Source organism: Pristiophorus japonicus, unplaced genomic scaffold (assembly GCF_044704955.1).
Source record: "Pristiophorus japonicus isolate sPriJap1 unplaced genomic scaffold, sPriJap1.hap1 HAP1_SCAFFOLD_764, whole genome shotgun sequence".
Classification (NCBI taxonomy): domain Eukaryota; kingdom Metazoa; phylum Chordata; class Chondrichthyes; family Pristiophoridae; genus Pristiophorus; species Pristiophorus japonicus.
The window spans coordinates 39,376-53,497 of NW_027254681.1; positions in this window are offsets into that span (position 1 = coordinate 39,376).

Sequence of the window (14,122 nt, forward strand, 5' to 3'; positions counted from 1 at the left end):
CTGCAGAGCTTTGACCTGATCCATTGATTATCGGATCGCTTGGCTCTGTTTATAGCATGCTGCTTAGCATGCATGCAGTCCTGTGTTGCAGCTTCCCCAGATTGGTGCCACATTTTTAGGTACACCTGGCGCTGCTCCAGGCATGCTCTTTTGCACTCCTCATTGAACCAGGTTTGGTCCCCTGGCTTGATGGTAATGGTAGAGTGAGGAATTTGCTGGGTCATGAGGTTACAGATTGTGGTGGGGTACAATTCTGCTGTTGCTGATGGCCCACAGTGCCTCTGTCCGTCCCACTGTTATTCCCAAATTGGACTGTACAGTCACCTGAGAACTCACCTTTAGAGTGGAACCAAGTCTTCCTCAATTTCGAGGGACTGCCTATGATGATGATGATGATGACAGCACCTCATGGGTGCCCAGTTTGGAGCTGCTATATCTATTCTGAATCTATCCCACTTAGCACGGCGATTGTGCCAAACACAATGGAGGGTGTCCTCAGTGTGAAGACGGGACTTTGTCTCCACAATGAACATGTGGTGATCACTGCTACCAATGCTGTCATAGACAGATGTATCTGCGACAGGTAGATTGGTGAGGATGAGGTCTAGTAGGTTTTTCCCTCGTGTTGGTTCTCTCACCACCTGCTGCAGGCCCAGTCTGACAGCTATGTCCTTCAGGACTCCGCCAGCTCGGTCAGTAGTGGTGCTAACGAGTCACTCTTGGTGTCGGACATTGAAGTCCCCCACGCAGAGTATATGCTGTGCCCTTGCTATACTCAGTGTTTCTTCCAAGTGGTGTTCAACATGGAGAAGTATTTATTCATCAGCTGATGGAAGGCAGTAGGTGGTAATCAGCAGGAGGTTTTCATTGCCCGTCCTTGACCTGAAGCCATGCGACTTCATGGGGTCCCCAAGGCCACTCCCTTCTGACTGTATATCACTGTGCCACCACCTCTGGTGGGTCTGTCCTGCTGGTGGGACAGGACATACCCAGGGATGGCGATGGAGGAGTTTGAGACATTGGCTGAAAGGTATGATTCTGTGAGTATGACGATGTCAGGCTGTTGCTTCACTAGTCTGCAGGACAGCTCTCTCAATTTTAGAACAAGTCCCCAGAGGTTAGTGAGGAGGCCTTTGTAAGGTCGACAGGACTGGGTATGCCGTTGTCGTGTCCGAAGCCGGTACCGAGTTTAATGCTGGGTGGTCTGTCCAGTTTATTCATATTTTGTTTCTTGAAGCGGTTTGTTACAACTTAGTGGCTTGCTAGGCCATTTCAGAGGGTAGTTAAGAGTCAACCACATTGCTGTGTGTCTGAAGTCACAAAAAGGCCAGACCAGGTAAGGATGGTAGATTTCCTTCTCTAAAGAACAGCAGTGAACCTGTTGGGTTCTTACGACAATCCGGTAGTTTCATGGTCATCATTACTGTCACGAGCTTTTTATTCCAGGTTTTTATTTTTAAGTACCGTCTTTCAGTTGAGACGATAAACCGAGGCCCCATCTGCTCTCTCAGGTGGACGTAAACGATGCCATGTCATTTTTTAGAAGAAGAGCAGGGGATTTATCCTTGATGTTGTGGCCAATATTTATCCCTCAATCTACATTACTAAAACAGATTATCTGGCTATTATCACATTGCTGTTTGTGGGAGCTTGCTGTGCACAAATTGACTGCCGTGTTTTCTACATTTCAACAGTGACTATACTTCAAAAAAGTATTCATTAGCTGTAAAGCACTTTGGGCCATCTGGTGGTCATGAAAGGTGCTATAGAAATGCAAGTTTTTCTTTCTATCTCTATTCTTATGTTGAAATCACGCTGGGAATGACTGAACGGGATCCTGACAGCTCTCCAATATCCCACCCAAGTGGCTGTTTATTGGAATTGATCCTTGAGGGTAAATCACAGCCGGGCCTGACACTATCTGCAGCAGATCTGCACACGTGTGTACTCTCCTGCCAGAGGCCCCCAACACCAATCAGAAGCAGAAACCTTAGATGCAGCTTCACCATCCTGGGGCACGAGTGCCAATTGTAGCGCCCCACTGTGGCCTGCCTGAGATATGTCTCAGTATAGACCGTCAATAGAGCATCGAATGCTTTGGGTCTGGATGGCTCATTGCTGCACTGGGCACGCTTATTTCCCATTGACCGCCATCAGGAGAGATTTCTTCAACATTTACTTCTTAGACTTGCTTGTTAAGATGGCTTGCAATATTTTAATAGTAATTACACTTAATACCAACCACAGTGTCACTGGAACGGGAGTAGGCCATTCAGACTGTCGAGCCTGTTCCACCATTCAATACGATCATGGCTGATCTGCAATCTAACTACATATGCACATTTGGCCCATATCCCTTTATACCTTTGGTTATAGGAACACATAGGAACAAAGCGGCTCAGTAGAATGTAAGGAACTATTTATTAATTCCCAGTGCGATCTGTATCTGTGATGTATTTTTGCATCACCCATATCATCAGTGTCAGCCGTGCCTCAATGGGTAGCACCCCAGCCTCTGAGTCACATGGTTGTGGGTTCAAGTCTCACTCCAGAGCATTTACTCTGTACAGCCACCAGAGGGTTCATCCCCTGGAGTCCCAAAGGATCCCATAATCCCTTGGGAGCATAGATATTTAAGGAGGCTTCACAGGTTGGAGAGGCACTCTGGAGACCTGCAATAAAAGACTAAGGTCACACGTTACTTTGAGCTCACAGTGTTCAGTCGGACTCTTTCTCCATACACAACAACTGGCGACGAGATACAGATAGTGAACCCAAAGATGCAGAGAACAGTGGGCATCCTGGAGAAATTCTCGGAGGGAGATGATTGGGAAATTTTTGTGTAGCAACTCGACCAATACTTGTGGCCAACGAGCTAGATGGGGAAGAGAGCGCTGCCAAACAAAGGGCGATCCTCCTCACCGTCTGTGGGGCACCAACGTATGGCCTCATGAGGAATCTGCTCTCTCCAGCGAAACCCACAGAGAAATCGTATGACAATTTGTGCACACTGGTCCGAGAGCATTTAAACCCGAAAGAAAACGTTCTGATGGCGAGGTACCAGTTCTACACCTACAAAAGGTCTGAAGGCCAAGAAGTGGCGAGTTATGTCGCCGAGCTAAGGCGTCTTGCAGGACATTGCGAATTTGAAGGACATTTGGAGCACATGCTCAGAGACTTTTTCGTACTTGGCATTGGCAACGAAACCATACTTCACAAACATTTGACTGTAGAGACCCCAATCTTGAGTAAGGCCTTAGCAATAGCCCAGGTGTTCATTGCCACTAGTGACAATACGAAGCAAATCTCACAGCACACAAGTGCTGCTACAAGTTCTGTGAACAAAGTGAGGTTGTTTTCGAATCGTAACGTTCAAGGCAGGTTACACATACCTGCAGCTACACATCTGTAGATGTCTCAGAGTCCACCATCAAGGGTGATGAATGCAAGGCCATTAACACCTTGTTGGCGCTGCGGGGGTGATCACCATTTCCATTCATGCCGATTCAAAGAATACGTTTGCGAGGGCTGTGGAACAATGGGACACCTCCAACGAGTGTGCAGGCAAGCTGCAAAGCCTGTTAAACCTGCAAACCACCATGTTGCAGAGGAGGACAGATCCATGGAGGATCACGATGAACCAGAGCCTCAGATCGAGGAGACAGAGGTACATGGGGTGCACACATTCATCACGAATTGTCCCCCGATAATGCTGAATGTTGAACTAAATGGACGCCCGGTGTCAATGGAGCTGGACACGAGTGCGAGCCAGTCCATCATGGGCAAAAAGATTTTCGAAAGGTTGTGGTGCAACAAGGCCTCAAGGCCAGTCTTAACTCCAGTTCGCAAGAAACTAAGAACTTACACGAAAGAACTGATACCTGTAATCGGCAGTGCTACCGTAAAGGTCTCCTACGATGGAGCGGTGCACAATCTACCACTCTGGGTGGTACCGGGCGATGGTCTCATGCTGCTCGGCAGGAGCTGGCTGGGAAAGATACTGGAACTGGGACGACATCAGAGCGCTATCGCCCGCTGACGACACTTCGTGTTCCCAGGTCTTAAACAAATTTCCTTCGCTGTTCGAACCAGGCATCGGGAAATTTCAAGGAGCAAAAGTGCAGCTCCACCTAATTCTGTGGGCACGACCCATCCATCACAAGGTGAGAGCAGTATCGTACATGATGAGAGAAAGGGTAGAGATCAAGCTAGACTGGCTACAAAGAGATGGCATCATTTCCCCGATCGATTTCAACAAGTGGGCCGTCCTATTGTCCCAGTCCTCAAGGGAGATGGCACTGTCAGAATCTGTGGTGATTACAAAGTAACTATCAATCGTTTCTCCCTGCAGGACCAATATCCACTACCAAAGACTGATGACCTCTTTGCAACGCTGGCGGGAGGAAAGACGTTCACGAAGTTGGATCTGACTTCAGCCTACATGATGCAGGAACTGGAGGAATCATCGAAGGCTCTCATCTGCATCAACACGCACAAAGGTCTTTTTGTTTATAACAGACGTCCGTTAAGAATCCGATCGGTGGGGTCGATGTTCCAGAGAAACATGGAAGGCTTACTGAAGTCGGTCCCGCACACCTTGATCGTCCAGGACGCCATCTTGGTCACAGGTCAGAACACAGTTGAGCATCTGCAGAACCCAGAGGAGGTTCTTAGTCAACTCAATCGCATGGGGCTCATGTTAAAATGCTCGAAGTGTGTTTTCCTGGTGCCTGAAGTGGAGTTCCTGGGAAGGAGGATTGCAGCGGACGGCATCAGGCCTACTAACGCGAAGACGGAGGCAATCAAGAATGCACTGAGGCCACAGAACATGACGGAGCTGCGGTCGTTTCTGGGAATCCTGAACTACTTTGGTAACTTCTTACCGGGTCTCAGCACACTTTTAGAACCACTGCATGTTTTTCTACAAAAAGGGGACGAATGGGTTTGGGGCAAAAGCCAAGAAAATGCCTTTGTAAAAGCGAGAAAATTGTTATGCTCAAACAAATTGCTTGTGTTGTATGATCCATGTAAGTGTTTGGTACTAGCATGTGATGTGTCGTCATATGGCGTTGGGTGTGTATTTCAATAAGCTAATGATTTCGGGAAACTGCAACCGGTTGCCTATGTATCCAGGAGTCTGTCTAAGGCTGAGAGAGCCTACAGCATTATTGAAAAAGAAGCGTTAGCGTGTGTTTATGGGGTAAAGAAAATCCATCAATACCTGTTTGGGCTAAAATTCGAATTGGAAACTGACCATAAGCCACTTATATCCCTGTTTTCCAAGAGTAAAGGGATAAATACCAACACATCGGCTCGCATCCAGAGATGGGCGCTCACGTTGTTCGCATACAACTAGACCATCCGCCACCGGCCAGGCACAGAATACTGCGCCGATGCTCTCAGTAGGCTGCCATTGCTACCATGGGGTGGAAATGGCGCAGCCCGCAGATCTATGTTTATGTTTATGGAAGCATTTGAGAGTAAGTAATCACTCGTCACTGCCCGGCAGATCAAAACCTGCACAAGCCAGGACCCCTTATTATCTCTAGTCAAAAGCTGTGTGCTTCACGGGAGCTGGTCCAGTGTCCCAGTGGAAATGCAGGAAGAGATAAAGCCGTTCCAGCAGCGCAAAGATGAAATGTCTATACAGGCAGACTGCCTTCTGTGGGGCAATCAAAAAGTTGTCCCCAAGAAGAGTAGAGACACCTTCATCAATGACCTCCACAGTACCCACCCAGGCATCGTAATGATGAAAACGATAGCCAGATCCCACCTGTGGTAGTCCGCTATCGATGCGGACTTAGAGTCCTGCGTTCACAGATGTAATACATGCTCGCAGTTAAGCAATGTACCCAGGGAGGTGCCGCTAAGTCTATGGTCTTGACCCTCCAAACCGTGGTCTAGGGTACACGTCAACTATGCAGGCCCTTTCTTGGGTAAAATGTTCCTCGTGGTTGTAGACGCATACTCCAAGTGGATTGAATGTGAGATAATGTCGACTAGCACGTCCGCTGCCACTAGTGAAAGTCTGTGGGCCATGTTTGCTACACATGGCCTACCTGATGTCCTGGTGAGGGACAACGGGCCATGGTTTACCAGTGCTAAGTTCAAAGAATTCATGATCCGTAATGGGATCAAACATGTCACATCTACCCCGTTTAAACCAGTGTCCAATGGTCAGGCAGAGAGAGCAGTGCAAACCATCAAGCAAGGCTTGAAGAGGGTAGCTGAAGGCTCACTGCAGACTCGCCTATCCCGAGTCCTGCTTTGTTTCTTCACTGCCCCCACTACACCCTACGGTAGGAAGACTAGACTCCGGTTGCTTTACCCCTGCCTTCATCCAAAATCGTTTGTCTCACTGCCTCCTTGCAGGCATGGGAAAATGGAACCAATTTTCCCCGAGCCCACTGCCACCAGCCAGACCTTGCACATCGTGAGCAAGTTGTGAGAAAATCGGAGTTACAATTCCGTCAATTAAGCTCAATTTTCATATAAAGCACACACTGCTTGCAGGTCTTCGCATGGCTAATGGATGGAATATCAAGGTAAGCAAGTGTTTACTATCCATCATGAATGACTCCAGTGTGCGGATTGTTTGCACCTACATGCCTTTCTTAAACTTTCTCCTGCACCCATCCGCACACCCATCCATCTATCCAAGCACACACACACAATCACAAGTTCCTCCATTCTCTAGAATACACATCACATTTCTTGATTAAGAGCTCCCAGAGTTCGGCGTCGAAATTCCTCTTGTCAGTAACACTGTCCCATCACCTGCTTGGTTCACACCCCATTTGATATTCCGTTGTACTGAGGTCAATGGAACTGATTTTTAAAAATTCATTCCTGGGATGTAGACGTCGCTGGTAAGGTGAGCATTTATTGCCCAGACGTGTAGATTACTAAGAACATAAGAAATAGGAGTAGGAGTTGGCCTCTCGAGCCTGCTCTGCCATTCAATAAGATCACTTCTGATCTGATCATGGACTCAGCTCCACTTTCCTGCCCACTCCCCATAACCCTTTACTCCCTTATCGCTCAAAAATTTGTCGCTCTCCGCCTTAAATATATTCAATGACCCAGCCTCCACAGCACTCTGGAGCAGAGAATTCCACAGATTTACAATCCTCTGAGAGAAGAAATTTCTCCTCATCTCAGTTTTAAATGGGTGTCCCCTTATTCTAAGACTATGGGCGAGAACCTCCATTTTTTTTGCATGCTTAATGCCCACTTTACACCCATTTAACCGCTGAAATGATGTATAACACCCAGACATCACCAATTTTGGCACAAAATGGCAACTGATGGGCATTTCTCGGAAAGTTATGGCTGACGTTACTTTCCCCATGTGTTTAACGCCGGGAAAAAATAAGACAGGTCACTGAAGCCCTGTACACACGCAGAAGGGACTTGATCAGCTTCCCTATGACCAGGGAGGTACAGAGTGAGAGGGCTCTAGGATTCTCCAGAATTGCAAACTTCCCCAAGGTGCAGGGAGCAATAGACTGTACGCCCATTGCGATGCGGGCATCTTTTCAGGATGCTGAGGTTTTCAGGAACCGCAAGGGATTCTACTCCCTGAATGTACAACCTGGTTGTCGACCACCAGAAAATTCATCGTCATCATAGGCAGTCCCTCAAAGTGAGAATGACTTGCTTCCATGCTAAAAAGTGATGAGTTGCACAGGTGTTTCAATGAAGGACTTAATATTCCAAATCCCGAACTACATCATGAAGGGTAGAAGATACCTGTGCTTGGATTTTTTTAACGTGTGGTGGCCGTTGCACACAGCCATCACACGGGCTTGACAGAGCTAGGTCTTGGTCCAGCGGCAAGGATTACCCAAGACTAACTGGAAACCAGATCTGCTGCACAGACTGAACGCGCACACATATCGCAGTGTGGGCTGGCCCGTACTACCCCTGGGCCCTCGCCTTTACTGGGCACCAGATTCATGCCTTTCTTGGGCCCTGGTCACTTCCCTCTACAGATCCTTGCTGCTCCTTCCCCCCTCCTGCTGTGCCTGCCGGCACTGCAATCAGCGACCTGGCTTCGCAGCCATTGCCCTCCTGCAGCAGCACGCGCTGCTCCCTGCAGTGGCAAGCCACTGCACGCTGCTCCCTCCAATGGCCCCGGTCTGCTGATGGTCTTGCAGGCTGGGACCGTGCCGATCTCTGGGCTGGGCAGCGCACACTGCTCCCTCCAATGGCCCCGGCCTGCTGATGGTCTTGCAAATTATACTGGCAGTGAATGCTCAATTTCCGGGCAGCATCCATGATGCTCACATCCTGCGTGAGAGCACTGTATCTGCTTGTTTAACAGTCAGCCAAAAGGTCAATCCTGGATGCTTGGTGACAAAGGATACGGCCTCGCCACCTGGCTGATGACCCCCCTGCGTGACATGCACACCGAAGCCGAGAGGAGATAAAATGAGAGCCAGAGAGCAACTTGCAATATCGTGGAGAAAACTATTGGAGTGCTGAAGCAGCGCTTTAGATGCCTAGACCATCAGGAGGCAAGCTCCAGTACCACCCTGAGCAGGTAGCTCAATTCGTGGTGGTGTGCTCTATGCTACACAACTTGGCTATCAGGAGGGGACAAGAATTGCCTGATGAGTCTGACAGTCCACCTCACCAGAGAGAGAAAGAGGAGGACAAGAAGGCGGACGCTGACATCGGCCCAGACAATCAGGCTGACACTGAAGCCATGTCCCCTCCTCCCTGTAGACCGCATGAAAGGGTCCGTTGCAAGAGCCTTACGTCAGGAGCTCATCAATGATCACTTTGCCTGAAAGAACATTGGTGTTATTTACAAGGCTGACACACTGCTGGTGTGCAGGTGATACATCAATGATGGGCATCACCTTGGTGAGAGTTGAAGTTTAATTGATTGAAGTTAAGTTTAATTATAACCTTTGTTGTTAAGCAATCACCAGCGTGTAATGGTGCAGCTATCTGAGCCAATGTGCAACAAGGCTTTGTTAAATAAAAAACATTTAAACCAAACATTAGTCTGAAATCATCAGTATATCTGTACAAGGCAACCCTCACCCCCACCGCGCTCCCCTGGCTTCTCCTCCCTACCTCTAGCCCTTTCCCTTACCCTCCTGTCTCCAAGCTGCCTGGCCGAGGAGCTCCTCAGGCAATCCTTCATTGGGGTGGGGGGGGGTGCGGGTGGGGGTCGGGGGGAGAGATGACGGCCGAAATGCTGCTTGGACGGATACGGGAGAGGACGGTCCTGAGGTGAGTATGTGCTCCGAGCCAGAAGCAAGATGTTGCTGCTGGCTCTGATGTGTGCTTGGCAATGGGGGTGCTGCACCTTGGGGTGCAGTGCTGCGCTCCGGGACCACTGGGAGCTCTCTGTTACCAGTGTTCCTGGCTACCAGTTCCAGGGCCTCCACCATCCCTTCCATGTTATATCTTATTTGTTGGACAAAAACTTGGCGCCAACTATGTTCTTGGTGCTTAGTAGGCTTTTTGCTGCTGGTGAATCTCCCTTGTGCCTCCCACAACAGCCAAACACCACAGCCACACATGCCTTCAGTCCCTCTCAGCTCCCTTTCTCCCTGTCTTCTCTTCTGCGCATGTCATGATGACCTTTGACCTCCTGAATCACGGGAATCGAGCATTGCCATGCCGTTGCTAAGGACGGCCGCACTTTACGGCAGTAGTTCAAAAAAATTTAACGTTACCACCCATTTCATATCGCTTGTGGTAATGCTCATTTTCAAATATGGAGACTAGGTGCTTAGAGAATAAGCGAGAAGCCGGCGATCTGAAAACTCTTTTTACCGCCCAGAACGAAAATAATGCCAATTTTTGGGCGATAAGTACAAAAGTGGAAAATCTAGCCCATGGTCCCCTAGTTTTAGTTTCCCCTATGAGTGCAAATATCCTTTCTGCATCCACCTTGTCGAGCCACCTCATTATCTTAGAAGTTTCAATAAGATCACCTCTCCAATGTGAATAGGCCCAACCTACTCAACCTATTCTCATAAGTCAACCCCCTCATCACCGGAATCAACCTAGTGAACCTTCTCTGAACAGCCTCCAATGCAAGTGTATCATTCCTTAAATACGGAGACCAAAACTGTATGCAGTGCTCCATGTGTGGCCTCACCAATACCCTGTACAGTTGTAGCAGGACTTCTCTGCTTTTATACTCTATCCCCCTTGCAATAAAGGCCAACATTCCATTTGCCTTCCCGATTACTTGCTGTACCTGCATGCTAACTTTTTGTGTTTCATGCACAAGGACCCCCAGGACTCTCTGTACTGCAGCACTTTACAATTTTTCTCCATTTAAATTATTCCTTGAACAGAGGCCCATCCAGTCCCCATTCAACATCACTCACCTCCGCCTGAATCCTTTAACTACACTCACTTCCTACAAATTAAAGGTGTTGCTTTGGGAACCCGCATGAGTCCCCTCCCTCACCTCTTTTTCCGATACATTGATGACAAGGAATATAAAAAATGTGAGGTTATCCACTTTGGTAGGAAGAATAAAAAAGCTAATTATTATTTAAATGAAGAGAGACTACAGAATGCTGCGGTACAGACGGATCTGGGGGTCCTCGTACATGAAATACAAAAAGTTAGCATGTAGGTACAGCAAGTAATTAAGAAGTCAAATGGAATGTTGGCCTTTATTGCAAGGTTTATTGAGTATAAAAGTAGGGAAGTTTTGTTACAACTGTACAGGGCATTGGTGAGCCCACACTTGGAGTATTGAGTAAAGTTCTGGTCTCCTTATTGAAGGAGGGATATACTTGTATTGGGGCAGTTCAAAGAAGGTTCATAAGAATTAGGATCAGGAGTAGATCATTTGGCCCCTCGAGCCTGCTCCGCCATTTAATAAGATCGTGGCTGTTCACGAGATTGATTCCTGAGATGAAGTGGTTCTCTTATGAAGAAAGGTTGAGCAGGTTGAGCCTATACTCATTGGAATTTAGAAGAATGAGAGGAGATCTTATTGAAACATATAAGATTCTGAGGGGGCTTGACCGGTTGGAAGAGAGGAAGTTTCCCCTCATGGGGGAATCTAGAATATGGGGGCATAGTTTCAGAATAAGGGGTCGCCCATTTAAAACAGAGATGAGGAGGTATTTCTTCTCTCAGAGGGTCTTGAATCTTTGGAATTCTCTATCCAGAGATCTGTGGAGGCTGGGTCTTTGAATATATTTAAGGTAGACAGATTTTTGAATGATAAAGGAGTGAAGGGTTATGGGGAGCAGGTGGAAAAGTGGAGTTGAAGCCAAGATCAGATCTGTCATGATCTTATTGAATGGCGGAGCAGGCTCGAGGGACCAAATGACTTATTCCTGCTCCTACTTCTTATGTTCTTATGATTGTTTTTCCTGCTGGAGGTGTTCTGCAAAGTGGTGACCCAATCTGCAGCCATTTCCTGCTCTTGCCCGGAACTAGAAAATGTAATTTACTTTACTTCCAATATTCACCCTTCCCTCATCTTCACATGATCCATTTGCAACTCTTCTCTTCCCTTCCTCGACTGCTCTGTTTCCATGTCTGGGGATAGGCTATTGACAATCATCCATTATAAACATCCAAACTGCAACAGCTTCCTGGAATCCACCTTGTTTCTTATAAGCATGCTGTTCCATTCTCCCAGTTTCTCTGTCTCTGTTGCATCTGTCTGTCTATGTCACCTTCTATACTAGTGTTTCCGATATACCTTCCTTTTCCTCCAACTGAGGATCCCTCTGCCATGGTTGATGTGGCACTCGACCCTATCCATTCCATTTTCTGCACTTCTACTCTCACCCTATCCCTTCCATCCCAGAACCACAATAGGCTTCGCCTTCTCCTCACCTTCCACCTCAGCAGCCTCCACATTCAATGAATCATCCTCCACCATTTCCACCTCCTCTAACATGATCCCACCACCAAACACATCTTCCCCCTTCCCTTTCAGCATTCCGAAGGAACCGCTCCATCAGTGACACACTGGTCCACTTAATCACCCACACCACCCTCTCACCTTCCCAAGGCACATTCACGTGCAAGTGCAGCGGATGCAACACCTGTCCTTTTACCTCCTCCCTTCCCACTATCCAGGGCCCCAAACACTCTTTCCAGGTGAAACAGCGATTTACTTGTATTTCTTGCAATTTAGTTTGCTGTATTCGCTGCTCACGATGGGGTCTCCTCTACACAGGGGAGACCAAACGCAGATTGGGTGACTGCTTTGCAGAACACCTCCGTTCAGTCCATAAGCATGACCCCGAACTTCCGGTCGCCTCTCACTTTAATTCTCTGTTCCACTCCCACTTTGACCTCTCCGTCCTCGACTGCTTACACTGTTTCAACGAAGCTCAGCGTAAGCTCGATGAACAACACCTCATCTACCGATTAGGCACTTTACAGCTTTCTGGACTCATAGAAACATAGAAACATAGAAAATAGGTGCAGGAGTAGGCCATTCGGCCCTTCTAGCCTGCACCGCCATTCAATGAGTTCATGGCTGAACATTCAACTTCAGTACCCCATTCCTGCTTTCTCACCATACCCCTTGATCCCCCTAGTAGTAAGGACCTCATCTAACTCCTTTTTGAATATATTTAGTGAATTGGCCTCAACAACTTTCTGTGGTAGAGAATTCCACAGGTTCACCACTCTCTGGGTGAAGAAGTTCCTCCGCATCTCGGTCCTAAATGGCTTACCCCTTATCCTTAGACTGTGACCTCTGGTTCTGGACTTCCCCAACATTGGGAACATTCTTCCTGCATCTAACCTGTCTAACCCCGTCAGAATTTTAAATGTTTCTATGAGGTCCCCTCTCATTCTTCTGAACTCCAGTGAATACAAGCCCAGTTGATCCAGTCTTTCTTGATAGGTCAGTCCCGCCATCCCGGGAATCAGTCTGGTGAACCTTCGCTGCACTCCCTCAATAGCAAGAATGTCCTTCCTCAAGTTAGGAGACCAAAACTGTACACAATACTCCAGGTGTGGCCTCACCAATGCCCTGTACAACTGTAGCAACACCTCCCTGCCCCTGTACTCAAATCCCCTTGCTATAAAGGCCAACATGCCATTTGCTTTCTTAACCGCCTGCTGCACCTGCATGCCAACCTTCAATGACTGATGTACCATGACACCCAGGTCTCTTTGCACCTCCCCTTTTCCTAATCTGTCACCATTCAGATAATAGTCTGTCTCTCTGTTTTTACCACCAAAGTGGATAACCTCACATTTATCCACATTATACTTCATCTGCCATGCATTTGCCCACTCACCTAACCTATCCAAGTCGCTCTGCAGCCTCACAGCATCCTCCTCGCAGCTCACACTGCCACCCAACTTAGTGTCATCCGCAAATTTGGAGATACTACATTTAATCCCCTCATCTAAATCATTAATGTACAGTGTAAACAGCTGGGGCCCCAGCACAGAACCTTGCGGTACCCCACTAGTCACTGCCTGCCATTCTGAAAAGTACCCATTTACTCCTACTCTTTGCTTCCTGTCTGACAACCAGTTCTCAATCCATGTCAGTACACTACCCCCAATCCCATGTGCTCTAACTTTGCACATCAATCTCTTGTATGGGACCTTGTCGAACGCCTTCTGAAAGTCCAAATATAACACATCAACTGGTTCTCCCTTATCCACTCTACTGGAAACATCCTCAAAAAATTCCAGAAGATTTGTCAAGCATGATTTCCCTTTCACAAATCCATGCTGACTTGGACCTATCATGTCACCTCTTTCCAAATGCACTGCTATGACATCCTTAATAATTGATTCCATCATTTTACCCACTACCGATGTCAGGCTGACCGGTCTATAATTCCCTGTTTTCTCTCTCCCTCCTTTTTTAAAAAGTGGGGTTACATTGGCTACCCTCCACTCCATAGGAACTGATCCAGAGTCAATGGAATGTTGGAAAATGACTGTCAACGCATCCACTATTTCCAAGGCCACCTCCTTAAGTACTCTGGGATGCAGTCCATCAGGCCCTGGGGATTTATCGGCCTTCAATCCCATCAATTTCCCCAACACAATTTCCCGGCTAATAAGGATTTCCCTCAGTTCCTCCTCCTTACTAGACCCCCTGACCCCTTTTATAACCGGAAGGTTGTTCGTGTCCTCCTTCGTG